General features: G+C 51.6%; 1 protein-coding gene and 1 non-coding gene across 8 annotated transcripts in view; one reads left to right on the plus strand and one right to left on the minus strand.

Moving 5' to 3' along the window:
• The first annotated feature begins 864 nt into the window (after positions 1 to 864).
• The window catches only part of BCORL1 (BCL6 corepressor like 1), a 63,843-nt gene continuing 49,250 nt past the window's right edge, over positions 865 to 15,457 (plus strand). For 2 of the 7 annotated variants that reach the window (XM_042973782.1, XM_042973789.1), the window contains exon 1: positions 3,084 to 3,297. The gene's annotated coding sequence lies outside the window, so the exon portion shown is untranslated. Of the gene's footprint in view, positions 934 to 1,549; positions 1,655 to 2,205; positions 2,384 to 3,083; positions 3,298 to 3,322; positions 3,427 to 4,939; positions 4,971 to 15,457 lie in introns of those variants that run through there. The other 5 variants (XM_042973783.1, XM_042973784.1, XM_042973786.1 and 2 more) reach the window with 5 other exon arrangements.
• Positions 11,479 to 11,551, minus strand: TRNAQ-CUG. The gene has a single exon. It is a non-coding gene; the product is annotated as a tRNA-Gln (tRNA).

The following is a 15,457-nucleotide window of genomic DNA, read 5'->3' on the forward strand; positions in this document are numbered from 1 at the left end:
GGGATTCGGTTTGGTGACTGAGGGGCCCGGGAAGTGGGGGGGGGGGCGGGGGCGGGCAGAAACGGAGTTTTCCTCGAGCCAGGTTTTCAGCCCCAAGTTGTGCAGGCTTCCCCCTTTACAGATCTTTCGTCCCCCTCCTCCTTCCTCCCTAGGGCCTCTCGCTCCTTGTACCCCCCCCCCCCCACCCCCGCCCCAGGATGCCTCCACTCCCGGGCTAGGGGCTGCCTTTTGAGGGTGGTCTCGGGGATGTGCGGCACGGACGGTTGCCACGAAGGGTGGGCCGCCCAGGAGACGCGAGGCGAGGCTGCGAGCCCCGGCATTTTCCCTTCCCAGCACCTGTCCCATTTGGGCGCCCGGGCTAGGGCTGGGGCTGGGGCTGCGCCCGCGCCCGCGGGCGGCCTCGGTGCCCGAGCGTCAGAGCCTTGCACCGAGGTCGCCTGGGTTAGGGAAGTGGGGGGCCGGGGAAGGGGCGGGGCGTCTGGCGAGGGCGTCCCCCCCCCCCCGCATGTAAGACCCCACGCCCCCCCTCCCAACACGGAGGCTAAACGGAGAGAGAGAGAGTCATACATAAAGCACGAGTGAAAACGCTCACTCTCCGACCCCGAGCGGCGTTGCTCGCCCCCCCTTCCTGGAGCCGGGGGCTGGCCGGGGAAGGTGGCTCCGTTCTTCCCCCGTGGCCAGTGCGGGGTCTGCGGCTGCCGGGAGAGGTTCCGGCTTTCCCGGGGCTGGCAGGGGGAGCCCCGAGAACTGCAGGCCCGCCCCCCCTTCCTCCTCCTCCTTCCCCTCCTCCCCCACGTGTCCTCCCGGAGCCCAGCGGCCTGATCCCAGCACCCCCCCCCCCCCCGCCACCTCCCTCCTCCTCTTGCTTCGCCCGCTTCCCCGGCGGCGTGGAGAAGAGCAAAGTTGCGACAGCGGCCGAGGGGCTCTGCCCAGGTGAAGGGGGCGCCGCGGGGGGTGGGGGATGGCGCGGCCCTGCGGCGGGGGCGGAGGGAAGATAAAGAAACTTGCTTTCCTTGGCCCCCACCCCGCGCGGGTTCGGATCTTGCGTGGACCGAGCCCTCGTGGCGAGACGCGGCAACACCGCTAGGACCGAGGCCGGCACCGGGACCCAGACCCGGACCTCGCGCCTGGGCCGGCTCGGCGGGCGCAGGCAGCGGGCCAGGCCGGCACCCAGGCAAGGGCGGGGTGGGTGGCCGTACACCGGACCGAACCGGAGACTCTGGTGGCCTGGGCGCGGGCCGAACCCGGACCGGGCCGAGTTGGGTGGCGAAGTAGGACGTGGATTCGGGGGCGGGGCGCGGCAGGAGGGGGAAACCAGGCCCCGCCGGACTGGCCTGGGCGTGGGGGCGGGGGGCGAGTTCGGGGCACTTGCTGGGCTCGGGACCGAGCGGTAGGGCGGGGCGGCGCTAGGGGCTGGGCCGGACCCGCGGGGAGAGGGTGAGGGGGGGGGAACCGGGGGTGGAGTAGGGGCGTGGAGTTGCGAGCGGGGTCTGGCCTCGGCCGGGGGCGAAGGTAGATCGGCGGGGCCGCCAGCGGAGGGAGGGAGGCCCGCGGCAGCGCGGCGGCGGCGAAGGCCAGCTTCCGCGGAGTTTGTGCCCCGGCTTCCCGGGCTCCGGCCGCCTCACGCGCACAAATGGGGCTAGGGGACGGACTGGTAAGCAACTGCGAGTGTTAGACGGTGTTCGGCGGCGATTCCGGGAAAAGCTAGGAAAGGCACCTTCTGCAATTATGCCGCACCCCCCACCCACCTCTTAGCATCTGGATTTTGCTCTCAGGGGGCCGCGGACCCTCCCCGTCACAACCTTTTCACTCTCCAGCACTCCCACCGCCTCCCCTCCTTCCTAGGCCATCTGACTCTCCTAGGGGTATGTGTTTGGGGGCTGGAGGACGGTGAGGGGGGCGGCGGTATACTCTCCCTCCCACGGCAGAAGCCTAGTTCGTATCTTATTCTTACATGTAGCGTTGCTTCGAGTCATGTGGACATTGGGGTTTAGATAATCTAACTCCATTCTTCCACCCCAAGCGATTTGATGGCTTTTAAGGAAAGGGAGGAATCCCTGGATTTCCACGCCTAGGACGAGGTTTGAGGATTGAGATTCACCCCCAGCTCACTTCCACTACCAACCCCTCTTTCCTTGTAAGCCATTTCCACGGGGATCCGAACTTTGGGGGGCGGTATTAACGTGCTTCTCTATCTCTACACAGGGTCGGCGTGGCCAAGGACGGCTAGTCTCTGAGGGAAAGTAGCCACCAGTCCAACTCGGGTCGCCCCCACTATTACTTCGGTGAAGGGGGCAACGCTAAGGAGATACTGGTGGGCAGGGACCCAGTATAAGGGAGGGGGCTGGGTAGTCGCCCCCGGAGGGACTCCATTTCTAGTAAGGTAGGGAGAAGCGAGCTCGGGCTTCAGGGGAGGGGCTCTGGGGAGGGAGATGGGGGGGGTGGCGACGACGGGGGGGGGGCGGGAAGAAGGGGGGAGTCACGCCCTGCTAGCAAGGGGAGCCTCCCTCAGGCCCCTGGGAGAAGGGGACTGAATGTATCCGTTCTGTGATGCCCAGCAGGGGAGGTCTGGGGTCTCTGGATTTGCACACTGGATCGGGCACCAGTGGCCTGAGAAAGTCAGGTCGGGGCATATGGTGGAGAGCGTTGGGGGAAAGAGACAGAAACCCCTGGCTTTGGAGCCCTGATCTTTTCCCTTCCTCAACCTTCCCATTTGAGGGGCGTTGAGGGCGGGGGGGGGGCGTGGGGCTCTTGCAGCCCCTAGGATTGAGCGCCTCCGCCTCTCCTGGGAGTCTAGCTTTTTGCCCGGCTTGCTGCAGCCACTGCTGCTGCCTCCCTCTCCGGAATCCGCTTGGTCCTCGGAGCGATCCCCTCCTCCTCCCCTCCCCTCCCAGTGTCACCGGGGCTGCTTGGCTCTGCCCCCTTCGCCGCCGCTTGCTCCCTGCTTTCGTCCCTCCCTCTCTTGCTCGCTCCCTCCCTTCGCCTCCACCTCCCCATTCCTCCCCCCCCCGGCGGGTGGCATTCTGGGAGTTGTAGTCCGGTGGAGCGGCGGCTGGCGCCGCCCGCGAACCCCGCCGGACTCCACTTCCCGTCGAGCCCTGCGACCGGCACCCACTCCACCAGGCTTCGCTCGCACACACAGACACACACACACACCGCTCTCCCCCTCACTCTTTCGCTCGCCGCGGCTGCTGCCAGTGTGTGGCTCTGTCTCTCCTCCGCTTTGCCGAGCCCTCCCTTCTTCCTCTCAGTTCCTAGAGTCCGACCGCCGCCGCCGCGGAGAGAGAGGAGAAGGAGGTCGGTGGCAATAAGGGGCGGAGGGGGGGCACCAGATCGGGGCAGTATTAGGCGGGTGGCGGCTCAGAGTGGGTAAGAGGGAGCCCGGGTGGCGGCCTGAGCCTCCCCGCGGAGCCGACCCGGGAACAGGTGCGTCTTTTTTTTCTCTCCCCCAACCCCTCCACCCCTTTTGACTCCCCGGCTTTCTCATATCCCCCCACCCGCTTCTTTCTATCCTAAGCGTTTTCCCAACCCTGTCCCTTCATCGCCCCGCGGCCGCTCTGCTTGCCCCCCGGGGGCGCCGTCCTCTTCGTGTCCCCGGACGTAGCGCTCCCTGGAGCTCGCTCTGTCCTCGCCCCTCCCTTCGGGACAGCTCCCCTCCACTTCCCACCTTCGTACCCCATCGCTGCCCTACCCTACCCCCTCCTCACCCCCTTCTCCCTTAGCCAGGTGAGACTTGTTCGCCACGATCTGAGAGTCTTCTTCCTGGCTGGGCGGGGGTCTCCATGGAAACGGGGGTCGGGTTGATCCTGGGGGGGGGACCATTGGAATTACCCCACTCCTTGGAAAGGGAGGTGGAGGCTACCGTCTTGTTAACTACCTGGCCCTAACCGCCCCCCCTCCAATTCAAGGATCCAATGATTCCAAGGGAGGCTGGCCAGGAGGGCAGGGCGAGAAAGGGCTTGTTTTGGGGGGGGGGGGGGTGGCTGTCCGTGATGAAGTCTTGAAGAGACCTGGAGAAAATACCCTCCAACCTCAGAGGGGAGGTGCGACGGTTGCTCTTCAGGGCTGCTTTCTCCCCGGTGTTGGGGTGCGGGAACCATAGGGTAAGGGGTACCCCCTAGGTGGCGGCGGGGCCTGGGTTCGGGAGTGGGAGTGCTGTGATGGGGGCAGGGGCAATTATCCGAGTCCCTGGAAAAAAGGCGGGGGATGACTTCGGAGCGCCCTGGCTCCGCTGCCCTCGCTCTAGGGGCGGGGGCCGCCGGGCCGGGCGCGGCGGGGAGGGGGCTTAAATTGAAGGTGGATGAGATGGGGGCAATTCATACTAGCCCCGGCAAGCCATGGGGAGATCCGGCGTGCAAGCTCTACACCCGCTTCGCGCCAGGCCTGGAGGCAAGGGGTCTGAGAGCGAAGCCGAGGGGTGGAAGGAGGGAGGCTCCGGTTACGGGGCCGGGTTTCGGGATCAGGGGCAATCCCCCAGCCCTTGAAGGAGGGAGAGGGATGGCTGCGAACCTCAGGGCTCCCCCACCCCGAGTCCTAAGGGGCGTGAGGAACAGACAGCAGGCCCAGCGGAGCTGGATTCGAGCGGATCGCGGCTGGGGAGTGGGGGGGGCTTAGTGGTGGGCTTCGGGGGGAGTAGTCCGGCGGCGGGGCGGGCGGGCGGGGCGTGGGGCTCCGGCGGGCGGCGGGGCGGGGCCGGGGCGGCGCTGCTGCCGCCGCCGCCGCTGCCGCCGCCGCTGCTGCTTCTGCTGGGGCCGCTGCAGCCGTTGCTGCCGCCGCCGCCGCCGCTTCTGGGCGGGGAACAGAGGCCAAAGGGAGTCCCGTGCAGGGGCAGAGGGCGCAGGCGGTGCGTGGTGGGGAGGGGGCCGTCCTGGGGGCGGGGGCAGGCGGGGGGTGGAGCCCCCGACGGGGGGCGGTACGAGCCCGGACGACGACGACGAAGAGCCCCGGGGGCCGGGTGCATGGAGGACGAGGTGCTGGGAGAAGGAAGGGGGGGTGGGTCCCGCGACGGGCCTCGTGGGCTTGGCTCCTCGAGGTTCTGCTTCGGGACACAGTCCTGCAGGGGCGCCCAGAGGCCCGGGTAGGGACAGGGAGGTGAATTGGACGGTGGAGGGGGCCCTCCTCGCCGGGGTCCCGCCGAGGGGAAGGCTGGGCCAGAGGGACGTCCGGGGTAAGTCTGGGAGGAGTCGACCGCACCTCGGCTGGGGATTTCGTGTTATGGAGGGGCGGGAGATTGTTGTAGGGAAAGATGTGGTAGAGGGGAAAGGAAGAGGGAAGCACACTGCAAACCCGGGAGGCCAACAGCCCAGGCCATGGAGGTGCCCTTCTATTCCGCCTGCACCTCCCCCCTCCCCCAGTGGAAGCACTGTTTTTGTTTTATTGTTTTGAAATTTTCAGTGTTGGCTGTAGGAAGCTGTCGATGTGGTGGTGATACTTATTCGTTCTTGGTGTCTTCTAGAGTAGATAGTAAGGACAGGCGTCACTTGGCGAGGACACGTCTTAGCCCAGGGTTTAGGGGCTCTTTACGCAAGAGTGGGAAGAGGGCCTGACAACTTCGTGCGACAGCTGAATACTCAGGGCAGTTTGGAGGTCGTTCTCATAGCGCAGAAGTGGAATGTAATTGCAAAAATCTTTGGTGAGACTTCTGGGGGTGCAGTTGTAGGTTAGCGTTACCCTGGTTGGCCGCATGGCCCGTTCAACTTAGAAGGCTATTTCTCAAAGTCACACTGCCCAACGTTGGGGAGATGAACAGGGGACGCATTTGGTGTCGGAAGTGGATTAGGTTGATAATAAAATCCCAAGGTTGGAAGGGACTTTAAAGGTCATCTCATTCTCTGTTTACCTGACCTGTCCTTGAATGTTAGGATAGGGGGAACTTTGTTCTGGGGGAGATGGAGCAGAGTTTAGGGGTACTCAAATTGAATGGTGATGTCACCAGGTGGTACTGAAGAGGACAGTACACAGGAAAGAAATTTGGAGGATTTCACTGGGGATTAAATGGGATAACCCAATCCCCCAAATCACCCAGAAGCTTCAAATAGAAGCAAAAAGTTGGGAGAGCAACATGTAAAATTTTGATGGAGTAGCAAAGTTAGTAGGAAGGACTGGGGGAGCTAGGAGGAGCAGGGGGCTTGATGACTCAAGTTCAGAGAATCTGAAGGTTGATAGAGTTTAGGAGGGACATGGTTGTTTTGACTAAGCCACGTGCTGTTGATAGGCAGGCTCATCTTTTGATAAGGCAACTGGAGCGGCTGCCTTTGGGATAGATGGGGAGGACAAGAGGCACAGGCCATGGGACACAGAGCCTTACTCAAATTGACTTGGAGACGGGTGGCCCTGTTACTAGCTATGCAGCAAGGGTAGGATTCTTTCTGTTCTGGCTCTGAGAATCATTGATGGAGGAAGGGGTTAAGGAGGACTGTTTCTTTAGAATAGACCATAAGGAAAAGACAACAAATTATTGGGATAGGGCAGAGGAAAGCTATGTCCCTGGAAAGTTCTGTGGTTGGAGTCTGGATTGGGCAGGGTGGAGGGGAGTTCCAGAGGAAATGGTGGCTGCACCAAGGGCACTTGGAGATCTGGCTGTTTTGATTACTGAGAGCTGGTAGGACATCGACTCTCAGTGGCCTAGACTTTTTTGGGAAGCAAAGGGTTTCCTCCAGGGGTCTGTTTGCCTTATTCCTGCTGCAGTTCACTACATAGGAAAAAAATGTTTAGCACAGGTGGCAGAGAATCTCACATGATGAGTCTGGATTATGGGTTTCAGAGAGGGGCTTCTTTTAGGGGAGCAGAATTATGGGAGAAAAGGACTTGAATACCAGAAAAAAGGAAGGCAAAAACAAAAGTCAGGAAGAGGGTTGTTTAGGCAGTGGAGGGGGGAAAAAATGATCATTGCTGGTTTCAGGTCAGGGTCAACTAAGGAAAAAGTGGAACCTTGAAATCTCCAGGCTAATGTTTTCCAAAGTAAAGTTTGAAGAACCCTTAAGACTCTTTACACTTCCATACTAGAATAACTAGGTTTGGTGCAAGAGAGAGGACCATCTTGAGTAAAAATAGGGTTGGAGAGAAACTGGCATGTAAGAAGAAAATACACATATTGACCCATAGGGAAATAGAGAATTTAGAGATAGTATATAGGGTAAAAAAATGCAGGATGTGAAAGAGGGTGGAATAACGAGGCAAAGGAGGAAGGTGTTTACTCAGATGTCATCTGCAACTAGTGTCAGAGAAGGTAAAAAATTGCCTTTGATAGCCATTGCCCTGGGAAGGCCCAGGAAGCAGAGGTTAGCCGAGATCCAGGGCTTACAAGTCTAAGCATTAGTTGTAAAATTAAGGCTAAAATAAAGATACCGAATGGGGGAAGGAATTCACCGACCTAAGTAGAATGGCCTTGAAAGAAGGAGAAAGTGGGAATACACCAGTTTTTCCAGTCTGCAAGTGGGAGGAATCCTAGATATAGGGAGGTGAATTATGGAAATTCCAGAGTGAAACAGGATAAAGAACAGTGGCCTTAGAGCCTTGGGCCAGAATTGGAGGGTGGGGTGGGGGCATGGAGGAGAGGCACTAATCATGGGTTGGACATCTGGACTGGTTCATTGATTCTAGGTTGAGAGCTCCATTTGAGATGGAATAGAATGGCCACAGTGGGGTAGAGAGCTGTTTTCCAGCGTTAGCCAGCATCTGGGATTGAGAGAGGAGGAGTTCATGGTTAAGTTGGGTGGGAAAGTGAACACTAACAGAGAGAGGGCTGGGGAAAGTGGAAATTGTTGGGGTAAAACAGACGGGAAAGGGGAGAAGCCACTGAGAATTACATAAGGGGGGAAGGAAGACCCTAGACCTTTGAGTTTTCAAAAGGAAAGGAAATTTCTTAATGCTGGAGCTCCAGTTAGGTGTGGGTCTATGCTTGGCAGAGGGTTTAGCATCAGGATGGCCAAAGAGGGGGGTAATAAGAAGTAATCTACCTCTTGGCCACTAGGATGCTAGTACACTATTTTATGTAGTCTCACATACTAACTAGGCTTTATTAATGTCAGTTTTGGAATGGTTATCTTTAAAGTAATGTAGAAACTGTTCTTTTTCTAAATTGTACCCTTTCCACTGTTCATAACTTGAAAGCAGTATTTTATGATGAAAACTTTCTTTGGTGAACTGAAGTTGAAATCTGGTCAAGAGTAAAATTTAACTCTGTTTCTATTCCCATAATTCAAATGTGCTTTCTGTTTCCCTCTTTTTCTTTTTTAAGCAGAAGCCACCCTTTCCCCATAAAACATTAAAACATGGATAATTGTTTATAAAGTGGCTGCAGGCTGCACATCAAGGTCATAGTTTCCCTGGTCAGTGAATTGTGATGAATTTGAAGAGTGATGATTTATTATTTGTAAAATGTGATAATTTTCAGATTTACTCGTGGAGAGTATGTGAGGCAGGATACATCTTCATTTGGATTTTAAGAAGATCTTAAGTTTAGCGTCTGTGAAGAATTGAGAGTACTGAGGGGCAGCAAAGCTTTGTGTTTCAGGCTTCTTTACCGACTGTCAGCTAAGAAACAAAATTTGGTTACCTCATTGCTAAGGTATGTCTAGAAATCTTAGTGTTAGTGCCATTTAAGGGTATAGTCAAGTTTTGTTATAATGTTGGTGTCTGGGGACAAGAAAAACAAGCAGACTTTCATTTTTCCAAGTTCTATGGAAAAGTGCACTGTACGTGACTCTGATCCCCAGGATGAGTCAATACACTCTCTACCTGATCCATGAGATGATTAGGTGTCTCATGATGACAGGGCTTTACTCAGTTTAACTTGGTCGCACCTTGTGTAGGTTAGTATCTTGCAGTGGTTCTCAAACTTTGGTGTGTCTCAGAATTAGCTGGAGGGCTTTGGAGACATACTGCCTTAAGTTAGAGTCCTTGCTCTTCTACTTCCTGGCTGTGTGGTAGAAGCAAACTACTGAACTTTCTTGAGCCTCAGTGTTTTCATCTATAAAATGGAGATGATAATCCCAGTCTCACAGGGCTATGAGGATTGCACAAGATGATATGTACATGGCAGACCAGCTCCATAGCAGGAGTCCAGTAAATGGCATCCATTATTACATTATGATCTAGTTTTGCTTGTTCAATGGAGTCCTATGACCTTTTATATTTCTCTATGCCACATGGTGGCAAAATAAAAACTATCCACAGCTCCTGAGCACTCCCACGTATCTTGATTCTCTGTGCTCTTTCTCCATATTCCTGTTGTATTAGTACATGTTTAGCATTTACAATGTGGTAGGAAGGAATAACTTGGCTCACCACTGCATTATTGCATCCACCTTTGAGGTGGAAAGTGGCAGTTTCTCTAACAGCTGTGCTGTAACACTGCTCACTCAGGATTTTAGGGCAGAAACTGAAGAGTCTATATCTAGTTGAAACTTCAGGGGACATTTTGGGCCACATGTAAAAAATGACCCAAACCTAGTTTACTAGGGTGACATTTTAAAAAAACCATTGCTTTCTGAAAAGGGCTGCTGTGTTTAATTACAACTGGTTGGGCTTTCCAGATGTCTCTAACATCTGGAAGTTCTATAAAGGCTGGTAGATAGAGCCTGGGTCTTGCATGGCTCTATGACAAGGATGTTCATCAGCAATTGGATGGGAGAAAGCATGTCTCGAATACCTCAGGTATCACCAGACCAAACTTCTGAACACCAAAAAAAAGGGGGGGGGGCTATAAAATAGAGATCCTCTCTGCAGCCAGAGTGGACTTTGATGCCAACAGTCAGCTATGCCAGTATAAGGAGAGAGTAATAGCTGGCCAATTTAAAACAGTAGATCAGTTAACAAATTAATAATTTCTTTTTTGGCTTGGAAATGTATTATTATTCTCTACCTGCCCCCGCCCCCCAGCAGATTTACCTTCCTATTTATATTTTGCTTCAGCATATATTAAAAGGATTTGTTTCCTGAGTACACACATACTGTAAGTAGCAGTAGGCAGTCCATAAGTTGGCTGGGTTTAAAAATTAGCTGTGGCTAAACTACACTCAAATAATTGGAAGTTGACTTTGTTGTTTTGCCCTGGCCCCATTTTATTTCTGATTGTCTTTATTGTGGAAGTAAAGAAAAGAAAGAAGAGAAAGGCTGGTAGATAGAGCCTGGGTAGATAGAGTCTTCCTTTATAAGAGACCAAAGGAAGTAAAAGGCATCCACAGACACAGTGCTTTTTATGCGGGATTCTTGGTTTCCATATGACCTAGAGAGGATTTTAGTTTTTCCCAGTAGTTTATTTACTGAGCACATATTGTATGCCTTGTATCATGCTCGACACTATTGGGAGTGGATGTTAAAAGAAGTAGAAAATATCCTTTCTAGCCTTGGGGAGCCGATAGCATATATACACTCTATATGTGTACCTTTGAATGAGTAATGTATATATATGTGTATATAGATATACACGTGTACACTCTATATGTATACCTTTGAATGAGTAATTTATTTTATTATTTTTTTAAGTTTAAGAGAGAGAGAGCACGAGCAGGGAGGGGCAGAGAGAGAGGGAGAGAGAGAGAATCCTAAGCAGGCTCCGCACTGTCATTGTGTAGCCCAATGCCAGGCTCAAACTCACGAACTGTGAGATCATGATTTGAGCTGAAGCGCAAGAGTCAGGCGCTCAACTGACTGAGCCACCCAGGGGCCCCTGAATGAGTAATTTATGTAAAATGAGTTGAGCCCGTAGTCTGGAATGAGAGAATAGAAAAAATAGTGTGATAATGGCCTTTCCAAATATTTGTGTGAGAGGTCCAAGACACTTAAAAAAAAAAGGCACAAGTTTAGTGAGGAGGAAACCTCTTTAGATGAAAAATTCCGTATCATGAATGCAGTATACCGAAATGGAGACACCCAAGGGCCACTCTCATAGTCCATAGCATGGAAGACACAGAAGCATCATGAAAGGGATTCAGATCTCAGATTACAATGATTCAACTTTGCAGTGTGAAAGACACACCAAATATTCACGTGGTTCTGCTGAAGACCAAGACAGAGGAAAGTCAACTCTTATTTTTGATCTAGAGGAAATAAGTGCTTTTTAAAAAAAGACCCTAGTTACTTACCATGCCATTTTGAGGTGGCTCTGCATTTTGAAAAGGACTGATTAATTTCATGATGATCGCTTAGGCTTTCTAGATATTGGTGACATTTAGAAGTTGTATAAAATCTTGTGACTAGATCCTAGGTTTAGTATAAAGCTATGATGAGATGTTTTCCTTAAATGGAGTAAAATTATTTTCCTGCAGCAGGAGATGCAAGTACTATTTGAATAACAGGAAAAAAGTATGGTAGTAGATAGAAAAGCTAAATGGACTGGTGGTATGAAAATGTGAGAGATTAAAACTTTTGCTTTTGCCTCCTTCATTGTTGGAATTGATTACCTTTGGTCCTGTTAAGTGCTTTTGTGCTATTCGCAATTTTATTTTATTGTTATTTTTTTTTAAGTAAGCTCCACACCCAACATGGGGCTTGAACTCATGACCCTGAGATCCAGAGTCGCACACTCTACCAACTGAGCTAGCCAGGCACCTCCTGTTCTCAGTTTTAAGTAGGGACTCCTTTATTTCTATTTTGCAGATGGCATAGTAAGTGTACCTAATGAGGTACCTGAGATGGCTAACAAATAGGGGCTGAAAATGCTCTCCCAAATACACCCCCGCCAATTTAGGCTGTAGATACTAGACTATATCACTCTTCAAGGGTGTTGCTGCTGTGTGAATAGATGACTCTGAATGGATTTTGGCAGTTTTTAAACATCAAGTTTCTGACTGAGTGTAGATCCAGCACTAGTGGGGAGATTAAGAATGGTATGGTTTGGATTGGAAAGGGTTTGGGTGGTAATATTCACTGAAGAGCCCCAGGGAGATTGCAAGCCCTGGTCACTCCATCCAAAGGTCTAGCCTACCAAGGTGATTGCTTTGTAGGTAACTACATTCATTTGAATGAGTAAGCTCTCATGTGTTTAACAGGTAGTTAAAATTCTTTTGTATCCAGTCTCATAAATGTTTATAGGCCAGGGTTTTAAATGTGGAGGTACCAAGGAGTCTATGAAGGTGTCCATGCTATAGCCATGTGCAGGCAACTACTTAGTCTTCTTGCTAAATACAGGAATTAATGTATCTGAGAACAGGATGCAATGTCTCCTATAAGACTTATCCCTTGGGGTACAACCAGTAGAAATATTTGGGTAGAAAAAACCCTCAGGGTAACTAGAGAGTGCTACAATGGATTAGTCAGGCAGAAGGCTGGGATGAACAGTACAAAGGGCCCCTTCCTCCTTTCAGTTGTCCAGCAGATTATTTCCAGTTGATTTTGCGTGTGTGTGGGGGGGGTGTGGGTGTGTGGTAGCATGTAGTGATAGAGGAGCCTGTTTGCATGAAGGGAAGCAAAGTAAAGTGATTGGGGCTTGTATAAGGGACTCTTGAGTTTCAGGGAAGGGGATATTTGGTTAATGGTACAGAAGGTGAGGGGATATGGATATTAGACGGAAAGCCTGTGGAGAATATTAGAACACCTTTATATGGGAAATCCTTAGATTAGGACAATTTGCACTGGGAGAACTTCCTCATTAGGGGGTGAGGTTTGGGATATATGATGAGGTGGGGATATAGGAGTTGAGGGTGCATGGTCAGGTGCGGCTCAGGCCTAGGGTTTGGATTCTGGAGCCAGAAGATTGTGTGGGCCAGGGTTAGGTAAGGTCTCATGATCCCCTTTTGCAGCTCCATCCTGGCCCTGGAAATGTCATGGCAAAATTCTGGCTTCCACGCTGAAATATTCCACGCTGGTCACTGGCCCCAAATCTATCTTTTTCTAGACCTCAATGGTGGGCCCCCTTAGGGCCAGGGCCCTGGCTAGGGTTAAGGTTAGGTCCCTGGAGGCAACAGGGGCTGAACCTCCAGCAGCTCAGTGGTCTCCCCAGAGGGCTGAGTGGAGGGGAGGACTGAGTGGAAGGCATGTGGAAGAAGGCAGAGAGCAACAAGGAAGGTAAGATCTGTGGTAGGGGCTCCATATCTAAAAGCCAGGTAAAGTTATCTTTGTTGAGTATGTGTACACTTTCCTACTGAAAACTGATTTTGTGGGGTGCCTGGGTGGCTCAGTCGATTAAGTGTCTGACTTTGGCTTAGGTCATGATCTCATGGTCTGTGAGTTCGAGCCCTGCATCAGGCTGTCTGCTTATCCAGTGCAGAGCCTGCTTTGGATCTTCTGTCTCTCTGTTTCTCTGCCCCCTCCCCTGCTCACATGCTCGCTAGCTCTCTCAAAAATAAATAAACATTTAAAAAAAACCCCACTGATTTTGAGATCTTTTGACGTCTTTCTGAAGGCATTTCACTGGTTAGGTGGGAGTCCTGGCCTCTTCCCTTTGGCCCATTGGATGTTTCTTGGAAATCCTTGGGGTTGTTTTAGGTGCTGCTTTTCCCAAAGTGGGGTAATGGGCTGTCCTCTCCTTTGATTCCGTGAAGTTTGAATGTGAGTATCTCTGACTTATGGGAGCTTTACCCAGAACTCTAGATTTCTGTTGAAGCAGTAGGTCCCAAAGTTGGTTTTCTTTACACATTAGTCATCACTGGCCCAACCCTCCTTCTTAAACTGTCTACTGGCCACGCCTATCCTCTTGAGGACAGATTCAGGGCCAGGCTTCAAGAAGAATATTTTCCGGCTCTTTCATTTCTTAAAATCATAATTGCTTCCAGGTCACCAGACAATGTGAACCAAAAGAAGCCTGGGAGAGTACTAGCAGATTTAGTTTAAGTGAGACCTTCTTAATCTTGAACTTCTAATTTATTGGCTAGATAGTAAGAGTCCAACCATGAACAAATGGGAAAGATTTCATGCTATGTGTAAAGGGCCTGGTTGTATCCTGTATGTTGTTCTGCACATAAGGGGTCTTTGGCCACAAAGGAAGCTACATGATTCTGAGGAACTTGTTCACTGGACAAACACCCTGTCTGGCCATTTTCAAGGTTAATGTTTTACCAAGGTAAAAGACATTTTGTCAGATAGATGCTGTATTACCTCCTTTTGTGTCCTTCTCTTCCTCATATGCACAATGACCATACTTTTGCTTGTAGTTGTTGTGAAATCTGCTTGTTTTGGCATCTTCATTTCAAAACAGAACAGAAAATGTCTACCCAATCTGTAAAATCTTCTTTGAGATTTTATTGCTGCCTATCCCCCGTTACCAGCTCCCCCTAACCCTGACTTGGATTATAATTTGATGTTCTTCCCCTTTTGATAACATATTCTCTATAAACTTTTTAAAATGTCTGTGTTAATTGCTTCCCCACAGTGTTTCAGTTTGGCCCATGATGGTGAAATATTTCAGGTTCCCCTATTTCATTTTTTCTTTTGGTTGTTTTATTCTGTGGGCCTCTCTGTTATGCCTTTCACACCTGCCCTTGTCTTCTGGCGGTTATTTTTTTCTTTTGAATTTTTTGTGGGGGGAAAGCTCTCTGCCTCATTATGGTTTGTCTTCTACTACCTGCTTGCCCTCAGCTTAGCTGCTCTTTTCACCATTTTAAAGTTATTGTTCTCCTATTAGTCCATTTTCTCTTTGGTTTCCCCTGTTTTGTAATGTAGTGATTATGTCTGACTGCCTCCTCTCTGCTGTCCACTTGCTGGATTCATGCCCTTGGATCTTGGTCAGTCCTCCTTAAGTGTGCATCGGTATGCCTGCTTAATCAAAACATTGTATTTATTTATTTTTTCAGCCCCACTATCACTTTGGGTTGGCAGAGCATGTGCTCTTCTTTGTTCTCACTCTGAATTGGATGTGTCTTTTCAGTTTTCCCCCCCAAAGTAGGGATTGCTCACAGTGGTCCCACTGCCTTGCAGGCAGTGACCGGCATTTGATTCTGGGGCCATGCAGCTGTTCATTTCTTAACAATTACATGGTTGCGGTATCTGGGAAAATCCTTTGAGGTATTTCATATCCTTGTGCCCGTGCTTCCCGGGTCACTCGGGATTACCAGGTTTCTTCCAAGTTCCTTTTAGGAACTTTGCCTTTAGCCTTTGATGTGATGGTTCCCATCACAGAGAGCAAGAGACACAGATTGAGAATGCACACCACACACGAATGCAGGCTTTGTAAGCAAAAGCAAGTCGGTACACAAGTGTGTATGCCAGCAGAACCTACCAAGGGTGGTGTGTGTAAGGTTTTTCTGTTTTGCTCACCTCTCTTGAGCAGCAGTGTACGGTGGAGTGGTTACTAATTTGATTGGACATGGTAATGATGAAATGACACCCTGGGCCTACCAGATCAGAATCTCCAGGGCTGAGACTCATGAATCTGTATTTTGAACAAGCTCTTTGGTGATTCCGACTTGGGAAACATTGGTGTACGTTGGCCATCTGAACTCCTCTGGTCCTGTGGACATTGACGCCATCAGTGCCTCTTTGGAAGTTCCCTTTGCTTACTCTCTGGCTCCGGAGGCCC

Source organism: Panthera tigris, chromosome X (assembly GCF_018350195.1).
Source record: "Panthera tigris isolate Pti1 chromosome X, P.tigris_Pti1_mat1.1, whole genome shotgun sequence".
NCBI lineage: Eukaryota > Metazoa > Chordata > Mammalia > Carnivora > Felidae > Panthera > Panthera tigris.